We start from the raw sequence: 21,839 nt of genomic DNA, 5'->3' as shown, positions 1-21,839 counted from the left end.
ATTTGTTTGTTTATGTTTTTATGTATTTATGGTTATTTATACGCGCTTTGGGTATGGCCAGCTCTATTGCCCCCGAGTAAGCTAGTGGCAGGAGCGTATTAGCAAGTTAAACACCCACCGGATGCACTTAAAACTTCTACAGAAGGATCTTCACACAAAACAAAAGGCTTCCTCGCCAATTACCCCAGAAGACACAGTCCTCTACTTTTTGTCAGCAGTTATGTTGCGTGTTGTCTTTTTCTTTTACTCTTTTGCTCTATCCTGTCCTCCCAGATGAGACGCTTGGTATGGTAGGTAGGTGATTTTGTAGCGCTCATTAAGCTTTCATGTGTAAGACGTATTGAGCCGGTGAAGGGGGCGCTTGTTGAGTCGTGCAGCCAAACTCAATCACTCCATTCCACATGCGGGCACGGCGACCACCGCCTCCGCTGCCGCCGCAAAGCAATTAACGGGGGGAAGATGAGCGCATTGTTCTGCTGTCAGGAGGGAAAGGGAAAAGAGGCACCGAGAAAGCATTAAAAAACACTGACACATCTAATCTCTAGCATTGCTTGTGTGTGTGTGTGTGTGTGTGTGTGTGTGTGTGTGTGTGTGTGTGTTTGGAATGTTCAGCTTGGGGTTTGAACCTCTGTTGTCAACCAGCTGTCACCATGCCAACACACAAAGCTTTGACGCGCCTGGAGACAAATGGCATTTTGCCTCGGCTAATGAGAGTCAAGAGAGTGTGAGCGACGGCTTACTCACTAACCCACCTGAAGGGACTTACCTTACCCTAAGACATCCAATTATGCCCCAACACACACTCCAGCACCTGAATCCCATCCCACCCATCACCTAACCACCGTACCACTCCGCCGCATGCCAACTGAAGTCAGACTGTGGTCAAAGCTCTAACTTTTGGATTAGTATGTGTTTGAAATGATAATTCACTAAACATTGGCTGTCATTGAGTGTGTGTGTTTGTGTGTGTGCGTGGATCAGTTATGCTCCTTCCCTTAGCATTCGACTCCTTCACACCTCTTTACCCTCCCTCTCCACGTCTCTCCTTCCTCTCTCTCTCTCCATCACACGTCTGAGCTGTATTGTCTCCCGCAGTGCTTGACATTAGCAGTGCTGTCACGCAGTGCTCAATATTTTATCAGCAGACAGTTATATTAAAACCAAATCATACTTAGGTTTTCAGATAGCTCAATTATTCTTTTGACCTCCCGCTTTAAATATTACAGTGGATGTGGTCAATGCGGTAAAAGGAGAAAAAAAAAATATCCACCATCTTTAGAGTGTGGAACTCCAGGTGAAATGTCTGGGGCCCTGGGGCTTGTGGTCTTTGTGAATATTGCACAGCACTTACAGCACTCCACAGCAATAACATTAACCCCCCCCCCATTCATCAGCAAATATAAATCAACATGCTTTTTCTATAAATCAACATGCTTTTTCTATTGTGTTGGACTAAGTGCTAGAAGGCCAAACACCAGTGACTGTTAAGTCCTGGCCTGGAAAATCAAGTGAGTGAGAGATCAATAAAGTTCTGTCTGTGTATCTCTCTGTTTGTCTGTCCAGACCAGTTGTGTGGCTTGTCTCTGAATATTCCACTCACAATTGAAGATGAAGATGTTTATGAGTAGCCTTACTGTGCTGAGTCATGATTGACAGCTGGTGTGATATTATTATGTGTGACAAACACAGCCAAACACAATCTGCATCAGACTGTGAGCAAGCTCCCTAGTGTCACAGAGAACTTAAGATGACCCAGACACACACACACACACAAACACGTATACACAAACAGACGATCCACACTTTCATTTTCAAAGTTGCTAAGGAAACCAGCAGGGTCCAAGCCGCAACTTTATTTTTCTAAGTTGATGAGCTAAATTGTGTTGATGGTGTGTTTTGCACTCATTACACAAGCGTTCTGAGCACACTGGGTGAAATGGTTAGTTTGGTCCTTAATAACGGCCTTCTTTCCCAGAAGCACAGAAATCTTGGGGGAGATAAAAGAGTAATTATAATTGCTTGACTATAAACCTACGATTAGTTATCTAATTTCTCACGGATGCTTTTTTTTTTCTATTGGGCCATGTTCCCTGTCCTTGAATTACGTTATATAAACTGCAGAGAATCACTGAGCAAAGAGAAGAGTGGACTGGTCGCAACTCTTACAAAATGTATACAATACGTGGTGTGAGTATGTATGTGTGTGTGTGAGAATAGTACAGTGTACTGTATGGTGTGATGTTTGCCGGAGCGTGTGCATCTGTGTGTGAAGGGCTCCTTTCAGTTTTGGTGAAGCTTTAGGCAGGACTTTCACACACACTGCCGGAGGTTGGGATTGGGGGGATAGGTGTGTGACGTTCCACCCCCCCCCTCTCCCCCTTCTCTCTCTGCCTTCCTGCATTCTACCCGGCTCCAAAGCAAAACGTATATTTCCGAACGCCCTGCCTCCAGCTCAGACATCCAGACACCAGTGGCTTAGAGATGAGGATCGTGGGGAAGCATGTTCCCATCATGGGCTCAGGAGTTCGTCTGTGACAAGTCACGGCTGTTGTAAAATTGCGAAACACAATGCTGATTAAATCGGGCAGTGGCAGTAACAGAGGCTGACTGCCACCCCTAGACCATCTGAATTTTCACTTAGTGTAACCAGATGTAGACTGGGAGGCGTGCCCTGTTTCCCATGTGTAAGCATCTTATTCAAGACAAGAAAAGTCATTCTTACACAGCTATTTCACCCTCATTGTACTACTGCATGCAGGCGCACACCCCTGTAGTTATTTGAGCATTACTCTTAAAGTCTATTGGGATTTGACGCAATCCTGGCAACCCCATAGGAGATTTTGCCTTCAAATTTCTCCAGAGATGTTCTGTCAGCGTGTTGTATTCCTTTTCTTGTGTTGAAGTGTTTTTTTTTTTTCATTATTTCAAATCCCTGCTGAGATGTTTGCTGGATTTGTCAGGGGAACGATCCTCGATCCTTGGGGAGCTACGTATGGAAGCCCGGAGAGGACTGAGGAGAGGAGGGAGATGGGACTGCAAAGACTGATATTTAAAGCAACACCAAAGAGTTTTTTGTACCTTAAGATAATGTTTCCAAAATCGTTGCAGTGGTTCATCAACTTGTAACAGGGTGAACGGCACTTCTGCATTCGCTTTGCGGCCCTCTATCGGCTATAACCGCACAATGTAAGTTTGCCAGATCGGGTAGCGGGTCTGTAGTTCGATGGAATGAGACATAAGAAACTACAAATTTGACTTGCATCTGATGTCGCAATACATCATACTTTCATAAATCGTGCAACATATTCTACCTTGTCTGTGGACATCGTTATTTGCAAAGCCGGTGCTGGATAAACAAATAGCGTGCGTGCGACTGAGGGAAAGTTCTTTGGTGTTGCTTTAATTAGCGATGCTGAAATCGACACAGTTACAAAATCAAGCAGAGCACATTCAGTACATGTGCAGACAGATTGAGAGATGGATAGAGAGACACTTAGAAGATATGTTGTGTGGGGTACAGCTATAATGTGGGGCCCTTTGAAGAATATAATACAGTACTGTGTACGTTTTATTTGAAACAATGCTGTAAATGTTGATGCTGAGAATGCTTTCAAAATGACATAGTTTTTACTTTGTAAAAACGTTGTAGTTTATACAATTGAATTGACAAAGCATACAGAATACAGTAACTCATTAAGGGAGAATAAAGAAAAATGTTGAGACATATGGCTAAAACCTTCACACAGCACTGTGTACTGAAAGTGTCAAAAGAAATTCTCTACAGGCTGACTCCTTTTACTTCCTTTTACTAACTTTTGTGCTACAATAATATATGGAAAACTGTCTAAGGGGTGCATCATGGTTATCACACCGTAACACTGTCATGCCATTTCATCCCAAACTTGCATGGATACAGATACAAACTGAAGTCTTCCCTCCCATACACTCATTATTTCTCATCTCTTTCTTTCTCTCTCTTTCTTTATTTCACTGTCCCAATATGTTATCTACTCCTTTTCTTCAATTTTCTCAATCATGTCTCCCCCACCCCCCCTATCACAGACTCATTTGGCAGCAGCGATGGTTATAAGACCACTCCAGAGAGATAAGCTTTGTTTTCCTGCTCTTTCACGTCTCTCGCTTTCTGGGGCCACTGGCAATGTTAATCAGCACTGACGGCAGTCTGGGATCAGGCATGGGGGAAAGAGTGGAGGAACAGGGAAAGAGAGAGAGAGAGAGAGAGAGAGAGAGGCTTAACACTCCTTTATTGAAACAATATCAGGTGTTTAACCACTACACAATAAAAACATGTTAAAACACATACAAGTTACAAGTTAAAAAGAAACATCACAGGGCTCACAGAGCAGATTCATATGTTGAAAACAACCTGCCCATCCCCCCCACCCTCACACAGCAACCCCCCCACCCCCCATACCGCCAGAAAGCTCTCAATGTCATCAACCATCCTGTAAAAAGCTTATTCAGACTTGATTCTCCCCCCCACCAGCCCCCTAAAAATCTCCACAGGATTGGTTGAAAATCCCCCCGCCATCTTGTACTTCCTTGACAACCAAATTGCCATTTTTGCTGCACCCAACAAGAAATTGACAAAACACACTTCCCTTTTCCTTTTGGCCTTGTATACAACCCCTTCAATGAAAAATTGAAAAGAAAACACTACTCCTACCTTCGCTACCCAGGCACTCAGGAGCTCAAAGAGCTCCCCCAGTCTTACACAGAAAAGAAAAAGGTGCTCAACTGTTTCATCCAACCCACAAAAGGGACATCCCCTCCCAATTGCCGGATTCAGGTGTGCCACATGTCTGTTTGTATCTATAGCCCCGTGGACGAGCCTCCAATGTAGATCGGCCGTACGTTTCTCGATTGGAGGCTTGTAAAAAGACCTCCAAGCAGGTATAAATCCTGCCCCAAACACTTCTGGCCACCTCCACGCCCTAGCACCACCCAGTGCAGCCTGGTAATACGCTCTCACGTACACCAAGTACAAAGTTTTTCTATCGAGCTCTTTAAAGGGCCTAGCATCCAACTCCCCATGGGAAGCTACACCGCCCCCCTCATCATCCAAAGCGTGAGAAATGGATGTCGAGACCAACACTGAGGGACAGCGATACCGCACCTCCCAACCTGCTGGTGACTGTACCTGCAGGGCCTCCTTGCACACCGCCGGCAATGCCATGGTTAGTTCCTCCAGCATCCTCACCAGGATTCTCAGGGGCCGAATGCCAGTGTCACGCTGCAGTGAGGCTGCTGCTCTCCAGCCGCTCCCATCCCATGGGCCAAAACCGTGAGCCCAGCTCTCACTAGGCAGCTCTTCACAGTCTCTGTAGACAAGATCTTTGTCCTCAGAAAAGGATTGTGGAACAAAGGTTCCCCCATGATCCACTCCCCCACTTGTGATGCAATCCGCTCTTTCTTCAGAGTCTGCCATGCTCTTAAAACTGACGCATAAAAGGGAGACAGTCTTGTGAAATCCAGCCCATTCAGATCCAAAAGGAAAAGCTGACGGTCAAAACCCATTGGCGTTGCCTTTCTCAGAAGACAACAGGCCACTGCTGTCCAGGCCAGATCTGTCCCATAGAGCAACTTCTGGCTTCGTATGTCCATAAGCCCTTGACCCCCTTCCGAAATGGGAAGATGCAGCACTGGGGCAGGAACCCAATGCTGCCCTGACCAGAAAAAGTTCACCAATTTACTCTGCACCTCCTTAACCATCTGGTCTGGGGGCTGCAGTACAGTGAGCTTGTGCCATAACGTGGAGGCAGCCAGGCTATTTGTGACCAGGACCCTACCCCTGTAGGATAGCTCAGGTAATGGCCAATTCCATTTAGACAACTTGGCAGCCACCTTCTCCGGCAATCCCTCCCAATTTTTGAGTCTATACTCCTGCCTTCCCAGAAACACTCCCAGAAACTTAAACCCATCACACTCCCACTGAACACCCCCTGGTAGTGAAGGTGGCCCCTCTCCTGCCCACCCACCCACAATAGACCCCTCACTTTTGCCCCAGTTGACCCTCGCTGATGAGACCCTCCCATACACATCAACACACCTTTTCCTTAAAAGACACAGCAATGGCTCTATTGCAGGGGTGGGCAAACTTTTTGGCTCAAGGGCCACACTGGGTTTTGAAAATTGGCCGGCAGGCCGCACAACAACCACCCCCCACCCCCACCCCCCACGACACACACATAAAAAAATACATTTTTTATAGCCTATAATTTAGTATGACAAAATATTTCTTTTAAAATATTAATTGCTTAAAATACTGCTAATTTTATGCTGTTTAACAAATGTATAAATTGTGCACTGTCGCTTTAATTCACGTTTATTTCTCAATGATCTTCTGCCTGCTACGGTATGGCCCTCTTACACTTTTTAAATGGTCAGTAGTGGGAACTAGTGCTGCCTTCATGATTTCCTTTTAAAAGTTTCTTATAAGAAGGAGATATCAATTATCAACAATGACAAGCCAGCTGGAACCTGCGGCTCTCTCTCCCTCTCGTGAGTGCAGACGCGGTCCCAATTAAATGGATCACATGTTCACGTTAGATCTGCTGCAAAGGAGATAACTAAGAGTTAACTTAGTTTAACATGATGTTATCTCTATTTAACATGATGTTTTGACATTGACATTGTAAACGTTCTCTAAGGAGAGTGAAAAGCAGTTTGCAGTAAAGCTAACCAACGTCGTCTCTATCGCAGGAAAAAAATAGCGAGCAGCCTGATAACCAAATGAAATGCTCAGCGGGCCGGATGAAAGTGCTTGGCGGGCCGAATACGGCCCGCGGGCCGCAGTTTGCCCACCCCTGCTATATTGCAAGACTGTACAGCTGCCCTGAGAGAGGACAGCCCTGGTGTATCCCCCTTTTAACCAGGACTGGATGAATGAGCCCACCTCCTACTTTAAGCATTACTGATGCTCCTTTGTACAGCAGCTTTAAAAAAGAAACAAATCTTCCCCCAAACCCAAAAGCCTCCAACACATTGAAAAGGTACTCATGGCCCACCCGATCAAATGCTTTCTCGTAAATAACACATCTGACTCTGCTGCGCAACCTTATGCTCTAAATTAAAAAATTACTTAGTGGGAGCATCCATATCATTGATTGCAGCAAACCTGGCCCTAATTAATGCACCATTCGCCCGCTCCTGTAGCAATGCTCTTAGCTCCTGCGTCTTATTATGTAACTCATTAGCACGCCCCATACTGTTTTCCCCCAACTTCTTTTCTATATTACGTACCGTAAAACTTCAAATAATCGCCGAGTCCCTAAGAGACGCCTGTCTCTTTTAAACGCCTGGCGTGGCTACAGGTTTGGGTTAAAGGCCGGTCTCCAGTAGAGGCCTGGTCTGTTTTTTAGTTTTGGGTTGTATTTAATCTTCTAAAACCCGTCAGATCGTCTGTTTAAAGATTCACAATGACACGAAACCGTTACAGAAAGGAGGTTACAGCAGTGTGAATTAGATGTTGCATGTCGTTGCAAGCTGTCGCAAAGCATTCACCTTATCTGGTCACAGTTGCAAGGTTTTAGAATGTTGCATCAAGTTGCTGCTCATCCCGTCGCGAATCTTGGGTGTGATTTGGGCTTAAGTATGGCGCAGACTCCGTACGTGATTATGGCATTAAAAGACTGCGGTGAAAAGCTAGAGTTCCAAATTGTATAGCTTTTTTTTTCAATATGAACTATGCCTATATGTCCGACTTTGTCATCGTTCAATTCATCCCTTGTGTTTAAAATTTGCGGATAGGCCGATGGTAAGCGTGTTTTTATGCTGGCAACAAAACCAGAACGGTTCGCGAACGTTATTCTTTCTTCTAAATGCCATGGCGATACAGAGAAAGAAGTCAGAAAAGGAATTTACCTTAGACTAGGCTATATCAGAGCCCGTCTACGGACATTCTCTGGCTATATACTGAAATAGGTTAATGATGTAAAGTCAAGTGCGCTTATATGGGACTGGTGTGTGCACGCACAGTTTTTATTGATGAGTCGGAGTGGCAAGTGCTGCGCATAGTTGCAGTGGAATGTGGCTGCCCAGAGCATTATAAAACTTCTCACTCTTAGACCTACTCATACACGGCGGTGAAATGGCGTATTTAGCTGTCTATATTCGAATCATATGCTGGGGGAGAAATCGTCGGACATCCATGATTATTTTGTTATTCAGCACCCCTGGTCAAAAATATGTTCCCGCGCGCCTGGAAGTAGGCTATGATTTGAATGTAGACTGTTGTCAAATTTGGCAAATACAAAACGGGAGAAACAAGCATCATCATCATTCCGTTTCAGGACATCGCTGAGCCTCTCAAAAAGCTGAACCCGGTCAGAGCCATTGTTATGTGCATAAACATGAACAAAAAGAAATAATTGCCCCTTAACCTCTGCCTTAACAAGAACAGCCCTTCCCTTTTCAACCTCCTCAGACCCTATTAACTTTACATTTAAATGTTTGGAGAAAAGGACAGCTACCCCTGCACTCATATTAGTCCCATGACTCAATATACACTCCCCCTCCCACCACCTCCTCCATCCTACTTCATTATCAATATCAGTATGTGTCTCTTGTAAAAAGATAATATCAACCTTCTTGAGGTTAATAAACTCAGCAATTGAGGCCCTCCTGCCCCTATCCCTCCCTCCGTTAATGTTCAAAGATCCTACCCTCAAAAGCTCCATAAAGAAAAAGGAAAGAAGACTTGAAAAGGAAAGGAAGAGAAACACCAAAAAGTGAGTTCCATATTTAGTCCTTAAAAGGCCTTCCCTGCAGCCCGGTCTTTACGAATCTTTGTTACAATCTTCTTTAAACGATAACGCTTCCTCTTATTCAACTCATTCAAACCCACCTTCCTTTTCCAATAAACCATAGACTTCTCAAACTTCTCAACATCTGGAAAAAAATCCTTAATATCAACCTGCCTGCCATATGTATCATCCAAAAACGTTTTTATTTCATCCAAAGAATAATGCTGCTCCACACTCAATTGTGAGAGATCTATAACACCTACAGCCGACCCCACTGATATAGAGTCCTCCTCATCCATGTCCTTCTCCGACTGTGGCACCCTCACCTCTTCAGGTGCAGGAGACACACCCCCTTCACCATGCTCTGCGCTAGTGCATGCTACCCCTGAACTTAACGCTTCTATTTCCCTCACAGGCACGCCCATCTACTCTGTTTCCAGCGTCCCGTCACCCGTGGCCTCCACACTTTCATCAGTATTATTTGGTGCATTCTCTGCAACATTAGTAGTCACCTCACTATTAACATTATGCATATCAGATGCGTCCGCAGCGTCATCCAAAACGACCTCTGCAGTGCTTGCCGCCTGACCCTGCTCATTTTGATCAAGGTTCTCCGCACAAACCTGCTCCCCACCCGACACAACACTTCCAGTATGCCTTTCCCCTTCTGGGGCGACTCCTGCTCCTTGCTGTGTTCCTGATTTCGAGGGGCAGCTCAGCTTTACATGACCAATGTTTCCACACTCAAAACACCGCATCTCACCGGTACTAGCATATAGCATGTACAACTTTCCACCATACATGCACCGAAACGAAACATTTAACGTCGGCGAATTTAGAAACATAAACACCTGCCGTCTAAAGGACAGCACATGTTTAAGAGGATCATTTTTGCAACCAAGCGGAATCGTTCCACTGGCAAACTTCCCAAACCTAGAAAGTTCCTTCTCAATGTCATCATTTGGAATAAAAGGAGGAACATTTGATATCGTCACTCTAGTTGTTGGAGAGAACAGTGGTGTAACAGGAATGTAACCTCCACTTACCCAAATGCCGCTCTCCACCAGCTGATTAGCTAACATCTCCTCATTAACGAACACAACCACAGCCTTGTTCATCCGTGAGGCCGAAGCAATATTCCCATGGCCCACCGCCTCACCCATGACCATCAACACATCCTCCACAGCTACTCCAACAACAGGCACGCACCTGACTCCATGACGGAGAGAGAGAGGCGCCTAAAACGCCATCCCAATCTGCGTCGCTACCTCCGCGTGCCTCCTGACAATCCCGACGCTAAGCCCAAAATAATATAATCTAAACCGTTCTCATTCACCAAATAATATGGTACAAAAAGAAGAGAAAGAACAGAGATAGAAAGTCAAACCAAACTTCCCGCTCACCGTGATCGCTCTCCCATACACCCAATCCCAGCATGCAGTGCAGAGAGAGAGAGAGAGAGAGAGAGAGAGAGAGAGAGAGAGAGAGAGAGAGAGAGAGAGAGGTAGTGTTGGGTGGCTGTGAGAGATGAAGAGAGGGAGGGAGAGAGAGAAGGCAAAAAAAAGGGGATGAAAGAGTGAGACGAATGAAAATAAAGGATTTGATTTGGCGTCGTCTGTTAGCCTGGGGTCCCTGTGTTTTAATTGAGGAGACGGAGGCGACGGCCATATCTGGGGGGGCCAGACTTTTAGCGTGCTGGGGCCCCTAGCGTGCCTTTGCCAGGGGGGGCATCCCGGAGTCCCCCAGCTCCGCCAATCCTGACAGTTAATCCGTTGCACATCTCCTCCCCACCCAAGCACATCCATCCAAACGCCAGCTCCTCACCCCGAAGGCTCTGCATACTGAGAGAGAGAGAGAGAGAGAGAGAGAGAGAGTGTTAGTGAGAGATTGAAAGAGGCTGTTGGAGTTTGAGTGAAAAAGGGAGAGAGTGAAAGAAAGCTTGGTGGAGAAAGGGATGTAGTGGGAGGAAGAAAAGGAGAGAACGAAGGGAGGCAGGGGAGAATGTGTGTAGGAATATGAAAAGAATGGGATTCAATAAAAACCTGATGGAGAAAGACAAAGGTAGGTAGTGGGAGAAACACACAGAGAGAAACAAAGAGCCAAGAGTGAGGCAGGCCAGCATTCAAAGACAGAAAGAGGCATTATCTTCCCTTTCTCAGCATTCGCCACCTCTTTTGCCTCTTGACAGGTTCATTACGCCGCGCTCTGCACTAAAGCCAATTAAGGCCACACACACACGCACACGCGCACAGGTGGGTGGGCGGCCTGGGTGGTCGAGGTGGGCACAGCTTTCGAAAGACCTTTTCCCTCCTCCCCACCGCCGTCGCGTCCTCCATCGCCTGATGACAGATCAGCTCTGGCGGGGAGTCCGCGGCAGGAAGCTAACCTTTCCCTCTCTCATCTGGGGCTCCTCAGGTGCTCTCCCCAGTGGCCACAGGGCCCTCCAGCCCGTCTCCTCCCCGTCACGCTCAACTTATTTTTGGCTTTGGTGCCGCGTCTGTGTGTGGTGGTAGCATTAAAGCACGCAAAAGGCTCAGAGGGATCTGCTCAGACATCTGAGAGTTGGTTGCTCCTTGAGTTTCTCCTCTGAGTTAGCTTAGCACCGGTGTTTTCCCAGACAGGGCAATTTTATTGTTGTTTGGTGAGAGCACACAGGTGTATTGAGGGAGTGTTGTTAGTTTTTTTCCCCCTCTTTCCTTTCTCTTCTCCTATCGGCCTTTTTTGTTTATCCTTTGTGTTTTTTTTCTTTTGGTACTGTTTTTGAAGAAGCTCAAGAAGGAGGAAACTCGCCCAGCCACTCCATCTGAGCAGCACAGTGACATCAAACAGAAGGGTAAAAGCTGACAAGAAACAAAGCAGGCTTCTATCTTCTCTACTCTCTCACTCTCTCTCGCGCTCTCTCTCTCTCTCCCTCTTCCTCTCCCTCTTTCTCTTTCTCTCTCTCTTTCTCTCTCTCTATGAACTTGATGAAAAAGAATGGAGAAGAGCTATTTAAAAAGGCACTCCTTTGTTTAGCTGGTCTTTCTTCTTACCCCCCCTGTGGTGCATGGTGGCCTCTGTTTCCCCCTGCCTGCTTGTGTACTCACTGACCCTGTAGTTGAGCTGTGGTACTGTGTGTCTGAGTCCCCCACCCCACACAGCATCAATACTTTGCTGAAGTCTTATACTTTTGTTTTGTCCGGCATCTGTGTCTTACTGGTGGCCAGTTTGCCACATTACAACATACAACAACACTGTAGTTATTTGAAGTGTGCTGTAGTTCATCTTGTCAGGTAGCCTATAGTGGTCAGGTCATGACTTTTCAAAGAATGTTTCATGCACACTTTGTGAAGTAACTCAAGTCACTTTGGATAAAAGGGTATTACGTGTACATAAACATAAATGTATGTGTAAACCTAATTTTGTTTCCAGAAAGTGTGGATATACCACTTTCTACTCTCCAGTTGCTTGAAGTAGAAGCAGAATGTGTTGAAAACAAGTCCATTCATTCTTGTCTGAATGTCATGTAGATGCATAGGAGCCCTGGGCCAGTATGCAGCTGTGGTTTGGACTGTCACTGTCTTTTGCGACTAGCGCTGTAAATCTTGGCTGTCTGAGATTACATAAGGTGGCGATGCACCAGCTGACAGATGCAGAGTTTTTTATTTTATTTCCCTCTTGTCTATTCTCCCCCAGTCTTTTTCTCATCCCCTTCTCTTCTCTTTCTTTTTTCTCTCTATTCTCCTCTTTTCACTTCTTTTGGTCCCTCTGACTTTGAGTGAGGCGAGCTGATGGATTACATCAGCAGGAGTGTGCCCAAAATGGGCCCCTGTCTTTATGCACTCACAGGTGCTCTCGCTCCCTCTTCTTTCTCTCTCTTGTGTACTCTCTCTTCTCTTCTCTCTCTCTCCCTCTTCTGTCTCTCAAGTTCGCTGTTTTAGTTTCCCTCTCACATCCTTTCCCATCCACCCACCCTCACTTTCTCTCTCTCTCCCTCTCTCCTTTTCATGCTGTCTTCCTCCCACATCTGCCTACCACATTTCTCACTCCCTCTCACACCCTCTCTTTTTCTCACTCTCTCTTTCTGTCTCTCACCCTGTGTGTGCATCTTTCGCAACTTCCTTTTTCTTACTCACATATTCTCGACATCATTCATAAGATAGTATATAACACCAGATGTACCTCTTCTGACATTTGTTCATCTCTTTTTTTTTTCTCTTGCTCTGTCTCTTGTCTCCTGTGCCTTGTCTCTGTGTCTCTCTGCCTGTTGGAGAGGTTTTTTTTTTGGGGGGGGGGGGGGGGGGGGGTGGAGAAGAGCAGGAGCAGCAACAGCAGCAGTATGTGCTACATGATATAATTAAGGCTGCTAATTGCAAGGCAGTGTGAGGGGTCTGTCGGAATAAAGCGCAGGGTGAGCGTGGCGTTCTCCGCCACGTTGGCCACGCACTGTCTCTCCTGCCTGCCTGTCTGCCTGACACATGCAGTCCACCGAAACAGCTAGTCAGGGGTGGAATGGGATGGAGTGTGTGTGTGTGTGTGTGTGTGTGTGTGTGTGTGTGTGTGTGTTTTGTGGTGTAGTTGGCATTTGGTGGTGGTGATCATGGGCTACAATTGTTCTTGGCGAGGGGGTGGCACAGTGAGCGAGTGACGAATTATAAATTGCCACCTCTGATTTATCCTCTATGAAGCGCTATTTTGTTTCTGAATTAGTCCTCTCTAATTCTTGTATTATTCAATCTTTTTGGTGATTTTTCTCATCTTTGAAACCGTGTTTCTTAGTTGACTGTGATCCTTTTTTGAATTTGAGTGGGGAGTTATAGGGCCGGTTCTTGGTGGGAGCAGTGCCTTGCTTTGGCAGCATTTGGTTAGGTTTGGCACTGGGAAATGCTGCCACTCCGTAAATCCCCAAGGAGGAGAAGGAGGAGTGGGAGAGATGGACATATGTGGATAGGCATCGTCCCACACACATTCATTGCACCGAGGACTAGGAACCCCAGTGAATATAAGCAACAGATTGACATTTTGGTTGTGACCAAATGTGCTTTTTAAGCAGGGAGAATGTGCTTTTAAAGCAAAAAAGATCAGCAATGTGATGCCATGTCATCTTTGTCTACATTCTGATAGTTAAATGTGTCAATGCACATCACCTGCTATAGCTGGATTGGGAGTGTGTCACACACTGACACCGAAAAGATGTTGGGGCAATTTTGGAGACAAACGGCAAAAGTGAAACTTTGAAAGCCAAATTTGCTCTGCCATGACACAACTGTCCCTGTATGGTTATTCACTTTTAAAGTCAGGAACTCCCCTTTTGGAAGGGGTCATCAGAGGCGTCGCAGGACTCGGATGGCTGACACGGAAGCTTCTGGTATCAGAGGCAAGCCGAGGCAGCACTTAAGAGGCAGATGGTGTGCGGCGTGCTCCTAACTACTGGCCAGTCACTAGGATGTGTTGAGGCCCAAAGGGTAACTCAGTGAATCAGTAAACAAACACACAAAAAAAAAACAGTACAGACTGGACCAACACTGAGGCTGGCAACAAGTGTGGCGTCCTCACCTGACACTGTGGCAAGCCTGTGGGGTTGTCCTGGCAACAGTGTGTCCTATTGAGGGAGAGGGGGCCGTGAGTGTGTTGGAATGGGCTTTAATGCCCTTCCTCCCCTGTGACACACACAGCTCCCGCTCTGTAACTGTGTTGCCATCGGAATTTTTAAGGCATTTTGACCGTTCAGATTGGAAATCCTGAGTTGATTAGCATGAGAGTCAAAATAGAAATGTATTTACTGAATGAGGGTGGATTAAATTATTCATATGAAGTATAATGTGACTAAGGCTGATGGAAATAAGGTGATTTTACATTATTGTGATTTTATTCTGCATTTCTGGTTAAATTGCCCTGATGGTTTTAATCCACATCTGATCACAGCTTATGTCTTGATTAGAATTAGGTGTCTGTTTGCATAACATGGAAGTGAATACAGATATACTGTACATTAAGTCACCTTTTTCTCTTTTTGAGCTTAAAATATTCTAATAAACTGGATGGAAACCCAGATTCTTTCTCCTTTCTCTTTCTCTTTCTCTCTCTCTCTCTCTCTCTCTCTCTCTCTCTCTCTCTCTCTCTCTCTCTCTCTCTCTCTCTGACTGAGTGGATATGAGATGGGCCATTTTACTCGGTGTGAGCCTGAGGGACTATAGCTAGGGAAAAAAAGAAAATCTTTCTCCTGGCTTTTAGGTGACATCATCTCAGTTTATGTGTGTGTGTGTGTGTGTGTGTGTGTGTGAGTGAATATGTGTGTGTGTGTGTGAGTGTGAGTGAGTGAATATGTGTGTGTATGCCTGTCTGTGTGAGTGAGTGAGCAGAAAAGAGAGAAGAGTGAGTGTGTGTGGCACAGGATTGTGTTTGTATGTTGATGAAGCGATTGTGAGGGTGTGTGTGTCTGTATGAAAGAAATACAGAGAGAGAGAAAGAAAGAGAAGTAAGTGTGTGTGTGTGTGTGTGTGTGTGTGTGTGTGCCGTTGAGTGCCTGCCTCATAAGCGGTTCCACTTTGCCACCAACAGATGGCAGTGTTCTCCACTAAGGCTCAGGTCAGTCTCCCTCCCCAGTGCCTGGGGGGCGTATGGCGCTCTTAAAATAAACACAGCACGGTGCCAACTCAGTTAAACTCTGCTTCTGTAATATTTATTTTATTTTCATCTCAACAGGCACGCTGCCTTGCGTTTGGTGTGCGCAAAGAGATGACTATTTATAGCCTGGTTGCCATGATACATTGCCAGGGTGTCTTTAAGAATGGATAATGCATAGAGATGTTTACCTGGTGGCCACCTTAGTTCAGCATCCCCACTGGGTAGAGAGAGAGAGAGAGAGAGAGAGAGAGAGAGAAAAAAGAGAGAGAGAGAGAGAGATCTTGGTAAGACATCTAGGTGGTATACACTAACCATTTTCAGAGTTTATAGCTGCAGTCATTTTAGGATATATGATGTATGATACAAGCAAATAGCAACTTTACATAGCTCATGGTGAGGACTATAGCAGTATACATTTTCCACATAGCCATGTGTTTATCGAGACAGAGAGCGTAAGAGCTGAACAGACAGATCTAGAGATTGACGGAGGTAGTTTAACTGTTACATAAGAAGGGTTAAATATGCACAAGCCTACAGATGCAACATGCAACAGCAGTCTACTACTCCATGAAATGATGTGTGTGTGTGTGTGTGTGTGTGTGCGTATGCGTGTGTGGGCATGCATCTGCTTGTGTGCTTAACTGAGGCGTCTCGTCACCTCTTTTAGATGATCTGCATTTTACACACACACACACACACACACAAACACTCTCTCTCTCTCTGCTCCCTGTTACACACACACACAAACACACTCAACTCACCTCTTTTTTTCTCTCTCTCACATCTCTCTCACACACACACACACACACACACACACACACACACAGTTAGCACACAGAGGTAGCGTGAGTCATAGACAAGGATGAAACAGGCATCTTCAGGGAAAGCAGAGCGTGTGTGTGTGAGAGAGTGTGGAGCCTCGGCCGGCCTGTTGTCTTCTGAAGAGCCTCTGTGTCCAGCGCAGCGCATTCATCCTTCAATCGCGGTTCACCGCCGCCACTCCCGCCACAGCCACAGATCTGCTGATAATGAATGGGATGGCGGTAGCCCACGATTACTTTGTGACTCACTGCCCCGTCCTTTGTGCCGGCGTTGTGGTGGGCCATCGCGCTCGGCAACCTGTTGAACGCCGGGGGAACGAGACGAGGGCGTGAGGAGGATAGAACGCATCCAGCTGCTCTCTCTCTCTTTCTCTCACTATCTCTCTCTCTCACTCTGCTGCCATCTCATCTTCCCATGTCCCTCCCATCTCTCTGTAGTCTATCTATTTGCCCCCTCAGCTGTCCCCTTAGTTGCCCCCTTAGTCCTTCTCTCCCTCTCTTCATACCACCTGTTCTCCATTCCTCTTTTTTCTCCTCTCTCCCCCCCCCCCCCCTCCCTCTCACCTCACCTCGGTTGCGCTCCTCACTCCGGTCGTCAGGCCACTGCTGGATATTAATATTTAACTCAGTGTGTCATTAAGAGTATGCATTTTTAATGCACCTACCTTTTTCATCCCCTGCCTCTCCGTCAGCACTGCCTGCCTCTCTCTCATCCCCTCCCCTCTTGATCAGCAATAGTGGAGGAGGAGAGGTTACTGGCAGGCCTACCCATCCATCTATCCCCCCCCCCCCCCCCCCATTCTCTCCATCTCCTCCCCATACACCCACACAGCACTCTGCCTCTGTCACCACACAGATAGACCCTTTCAACAATAAAAACAAAAACAATGCTTGAATGTTCTATTTGGGCCCCAATCTACTTCCTCTGCATTAAGATAACATATGGAATGTTAAAAAGGAAGTCTTGTGGGGCCAACTATGATGCTGATAATGGAACTCTCTTGAAAGGGTCCATACCGGGGATCGGAGATGTGAGGAGGGCAGTGCCTCAGTTGACCTCCATCCCCGAACTATATCTTGTGCTGAAATTTAATGTGGCTTCTATGCAAGTGTTTTTTTTTTTTTTTTTGTCGAATTATGTTCCTGGCCATGACCGATCACCTGCGTTGCATGTCTTGTCATCACCTCCCTGTGTCTGAGCACAACTAATGAATGTGGCAGCTGAAGTGATGGCAAGATCAGGTGTGTTTGCCTAATCAAAGGGGCTGTGATGAGGCAGGGAAATGCAGGGCAGAGGGCCCAGGTGCAGAGCTCATCCTGTGCCAACTGTCCTCTGGTGCTGCCCCAGGGGATGGTCACTCACAGGCGGATGGCAGACTGTGTGAGATGGACTAGACTTCTGTCCCTTAATCAAACTTCCTGTGGTGTGGGGGATGCTCAGTGATGGACTGAGCCAATTTGTCATCCCCTGTGCAGGTTGTGAGCTTCCTGCTCTTTCCTCTTTACCGTGGGGCTTTTAGAACCAGCATGCACTGCTGCAGCTTACTCACTTCCTGCTGAAGTTGCTTTATGGGTTTCCCAGCTGCTGCAGTGTGAGTCTGACTGTGCAGTCACTAATACAGTTGTCCAATATGAGAACACACAATGTACCCCACCCCCCTCACACACACACACACACACACACACACACACACACACACACATACACAGTCAAATCTCAATGTTTCCCATTTGTAGTAAATGTAATATTAGGATGACTGTCCACTAGGATGACTAACACAAGTACTCAAGTGAGAATACACACACACACACACACACACACACACACACACACACACACACACACACACACACACACACACGCGCATTTGTTCAGCTTGTGGCTGAAATTTTGGGGATCATGGTGTGCCTTTCTCACTCCCTCTCCATCCTAATGGCCCTCGGTGTCAAATGTTCCATTCCCCCTGAGGGACAGTGGTCTCCGTAATGAGAGCCTAATGGAGATGGCTCCTAAGCTCAGGTGTTCTTTAATCTGCATTCACTTATGCCAATGTTATTTACGCCCAGCTATTTTTAGAGGCTGGCTTTTTCTGTTGGCCGCTTCAGTCCACCTCTCTCTCTGTTTCTCTGTCTCTCGCTGCAGCTAAACAGCAGGTCTGAGTGCTCATAACGGTGTGTGTGTCAGAGAGAGAGAGAGAGAGAAAGAGAGAGAGAGAGAGATGCTGTACCTTAGCAACCTCCCTTTGGGTAAAGAAAAAAAACTTTAAACAAGGCTGAGACATAGACATGGAGACTCAACAAATTTATCCCATCACCCCCCCTCAACACACACACACACCCTTACACACACATACAGTACATACACACTACGCTCATATGCTTACACAGACTTTATCTTTCAGGAAAGACTCTGTCTGACTCCTCAGTATAGACAGCCTGTAGTAAATAGCCCACAGATACAACACTGATGCTCCCCTTCATTCTCTGATATGGGAGTGTCTGGACTAAATGAAGCCTGACGATAAATTTGATGGAGGAGACTTGACGGTAGTGTGAGCAACTGTTGGAGGTCGAACTCAGAGTTAAGAGCTCTTTGTCCATTTTTCTCTCAGAACATAGCAGTGAGCCTCTCCAGCCACTGATCTCATTGGTGTGTGTGTGTGTGTGTGTGTGTGTGTGTGTGTGTGTGTGTGTGTGTGTGTGTGTGTGTGTGTGCGTGCGTGTGCGTGTGTGTGTGTGCGTGCACATCAGTGTGTTCACTGGACTGGGTGTTCAGAACAGTATGAGCAGTGCAGAGCTCCCAGGAATGCCTAGCAAAACATGAGGCACAAACTCCACTGACCCACATCTCTCTCTCTCTCTCTTTGTCTTTCTCTTACTCGCTCACTCACACACACACACACACCCACACCCACAAAGCGTCATTCTTTTTCTCCATTCCAGCATCCCTTTCCGTGACTACATCAACGACCATAACAGCAGGCATTCTGGCATCGATAACTTGACAAAACCCCTGAAACATGTCAGTATGACGCAGTCCCAGTGACGTCCCTCTTATGACAGCCCTCAGTGTCCTGAAGCAAGTCAGAAGGCATCCAGAGAGGCGGTCAGTTTTTCCTCAGCTTGAAATGCTGTATGCATTCTACAACAAAAATGCCACCTAGGATTTTAATGGTCTTGACATTTGCAGCAGTTCCATGGCGGGTAGTGTAGTTTCATCATCATCATGAAGCACTGAAGAAGCTGCCATTATAAAACCTTTTTCCTGGAATCAGACATCTTTATCAACCTTTTAATGAACTGTTGTAGCAGTTTTCAAATTTGTTACTTAACACAAATATGAAAAGAATATAAGACATTTTCTTTAACTCATTGAATGCCAAGCTGTTTTCGGGAGCTTTGTCCTAGAGTGCCAGCAATCTAGACCATTGTTGATGATTTTTGTACAGCCACAGCATATTCTGTGTTATAGCTATGAACACATACAATGGCTCGATTAAAAGGTGAGACTTTAAGCTCTCGTTGGGTGCAAACCGTGTATTTCTACACGCCTCTGTTCCTGAAAAAATCCCAAGCTAAACAGTGGCTAGTTTTCATCAAAATCGCTGTTTTTTTCTAGAAATGGAGATATAACGTCTTTCATGAAATATGAAGTGTTGCCTGTTACTTACTTGTGTAAACTTTCCGGGAAGTGATCAGCGAGACCTGGCGAGACTGCCACCTAGTGATAGACCCACGAAAATGGCCTGGTTTTGACCTGACGTGCATGCGTCACTGATTCGACCCAAAGCGGCAACCGAGTTATGATAAAATGTCCAGATAAAATGTCCAGATTGTGCGTTTTCATGAGTTTTCGATCGTCATATATCGTCATGATCGTTCATTTCCATTCATCACAGAGTTCCCAAAATCACGTATAAGGTGTGTTAGAGTGTCTAGTTTCGTAATTTAAAAAAAAAAAAAAACTAAAAACGTTTTTGGCACTCAACGCATGGGAAGGGAAAACGTAATATTACGTTTTTGGCACTCAATGACTTAATTGGTTTATTTAAATTTTAGCTGTGATTGTGCTTATGTAAAAGGTGGACCAATGACTTAAGCAGTGCAATTGATTGCAAGAGTGCAAGAGCGTTGAAGCCTTTTGAGCTCCCTTATACCCTGCCTTTATTTCGGCATTATCAGCTGTGCTTATCAGTAGAGCAAAATGTCAAAGCAATGTTTGTTCTGCTATGCTTTTTAAACTTGAGTATATATAGAGCTATTGTTTACTTTGCCCGTATTGTATCATCTTGTGTGTGTGTGTGTGTGTGTGTGTATTGTGTGTGTGTGTGTGTGTGTATGTGTGTGTTTGTGTGTGTTTATTGGGGTGGGGGGGGGGGTATATACTATGCATGTACAGGTTGTTTGTTTTGGTTGGTTTGTTCACCTTTAGTTGTTCCTATACTCTGCGTGACCTCTCCTTCTGTCTGTGCTTTAGTGGATTCGTTTCCATCCGTTTCCACTACTAATGGATATATCTGTGTATTCATGTATGCGCACAATATGGGCTTGACAAAGTGCATTTGTCTTTAATGGGCTTGAATGGCCTCAGTGGAAAAGCAAATGGACTTCAGTCGGAGGTTCAGTCCTAGTTTCTGCCTGACTCTTTGTTCACCTTTCCTGTAGGTTACCAGAGTAGCCCCCTTATATATTAATCACCTGAATATGTCATGACGGCAGCAGCGCTACCTGTATTTTTAATGCTATATGTAAAAAAGAGGAATAAAAGAGCATGGCCTTATGGAACATAAGAAGGGCCCACAATATATGTGCTATGCATTTTATTTCAATACTGGACAAGTAAAACCAACCAGTGAACTATTGGGTTATAGCTCTGAATTTTTGTTTGTTTTTTTTCTCAATTTTTTCCTTGGGCTCTTTGGCATCGATGATCTAATGATTTTCTGCTTATCCTAAGGGACTGTACGATATTTATCGGGGGGGAGGGCTTAAGATAATTTTTTAAGCCTTAGGGGAAGGCCCAGGAGAATTTTTTTGGCCTGGGGGGAGGGCCGAGGAAAATAATTTTTTCCTGATCCATGATATTTTTTTCCCCTGATCAATGAGCCGTTTTTGATATTTTAAAAGGTTTGTAGGCCAAAACATGATTCACGTCTCTTTGACAGAGTGGGCGAGTCCAAAAAGTCGCAACCCCACCGGAATCTCCCACAACTCCCCTCATAAGCTTGCAGGTCACCCGCGGTTATGAGTCATAAACAAAATATTTTAATGATATTCGGGTCATTTGCGGGTGGGTCAGTTAAAATTAATTAAATATATATTTTCTACAAATAGGCCTACTTAAAATATCACGAGAAGGCTAGCATCAATACAGTAAAGCATCAAAACAGTAAAGAAGCTGAAGACGCGAGTTAAAATAATAAAGACACCCCTTCAGGAAAAGCGATATAGGCTATGGGAAATATTGGGAAAAGTTCTTAAAGAAGATGACAGTAGTACAAGTTATGGTCTATGTAGGCCTACTTGTTGCGAAGCCATTTAAAAGTATGACAGCCGAAACGGGCAGCCTGCAGGAATAAATGTTATAGCACAGACTACACAGCCATATCTACCGGTATGTATAGGTTCGCGCATGCATAAAAGCTAC

General features: G+C 45.6%; 1 protein-coding gene across 1 annotated transcript in view; it reads left to right on the top strand.

The window, feature by feature from the left end:
* trappc9 (trafficking protein particle complex subunit 9) overlaps positions 1-21,839 on the top strand; it is a 243,456-nt gene that overhangs the window by 69,837 nt on the left and 151,780 nt on the right. The gene's annotated exons all lie outside the window — the stretch shown is intronic.

Source organism: Alosa sapidissima, chromosome 21 (assembly GCF_018492685.1).
Source record: "Alosa sapidissima isolate fAloSap1 chromosome 21, fAloSap1.pri, whole genome shotgun sequence".
NCBI classification, from domain to species: Eukaryota; Metazoa; Chordata; class Actinopteri; order Clupeiformes; family Clupeidae; genus Alosa; species Alosa sapidissima.
This window is presented reverse-complemented; position numbering and strand designations above follow the sequence as displayed.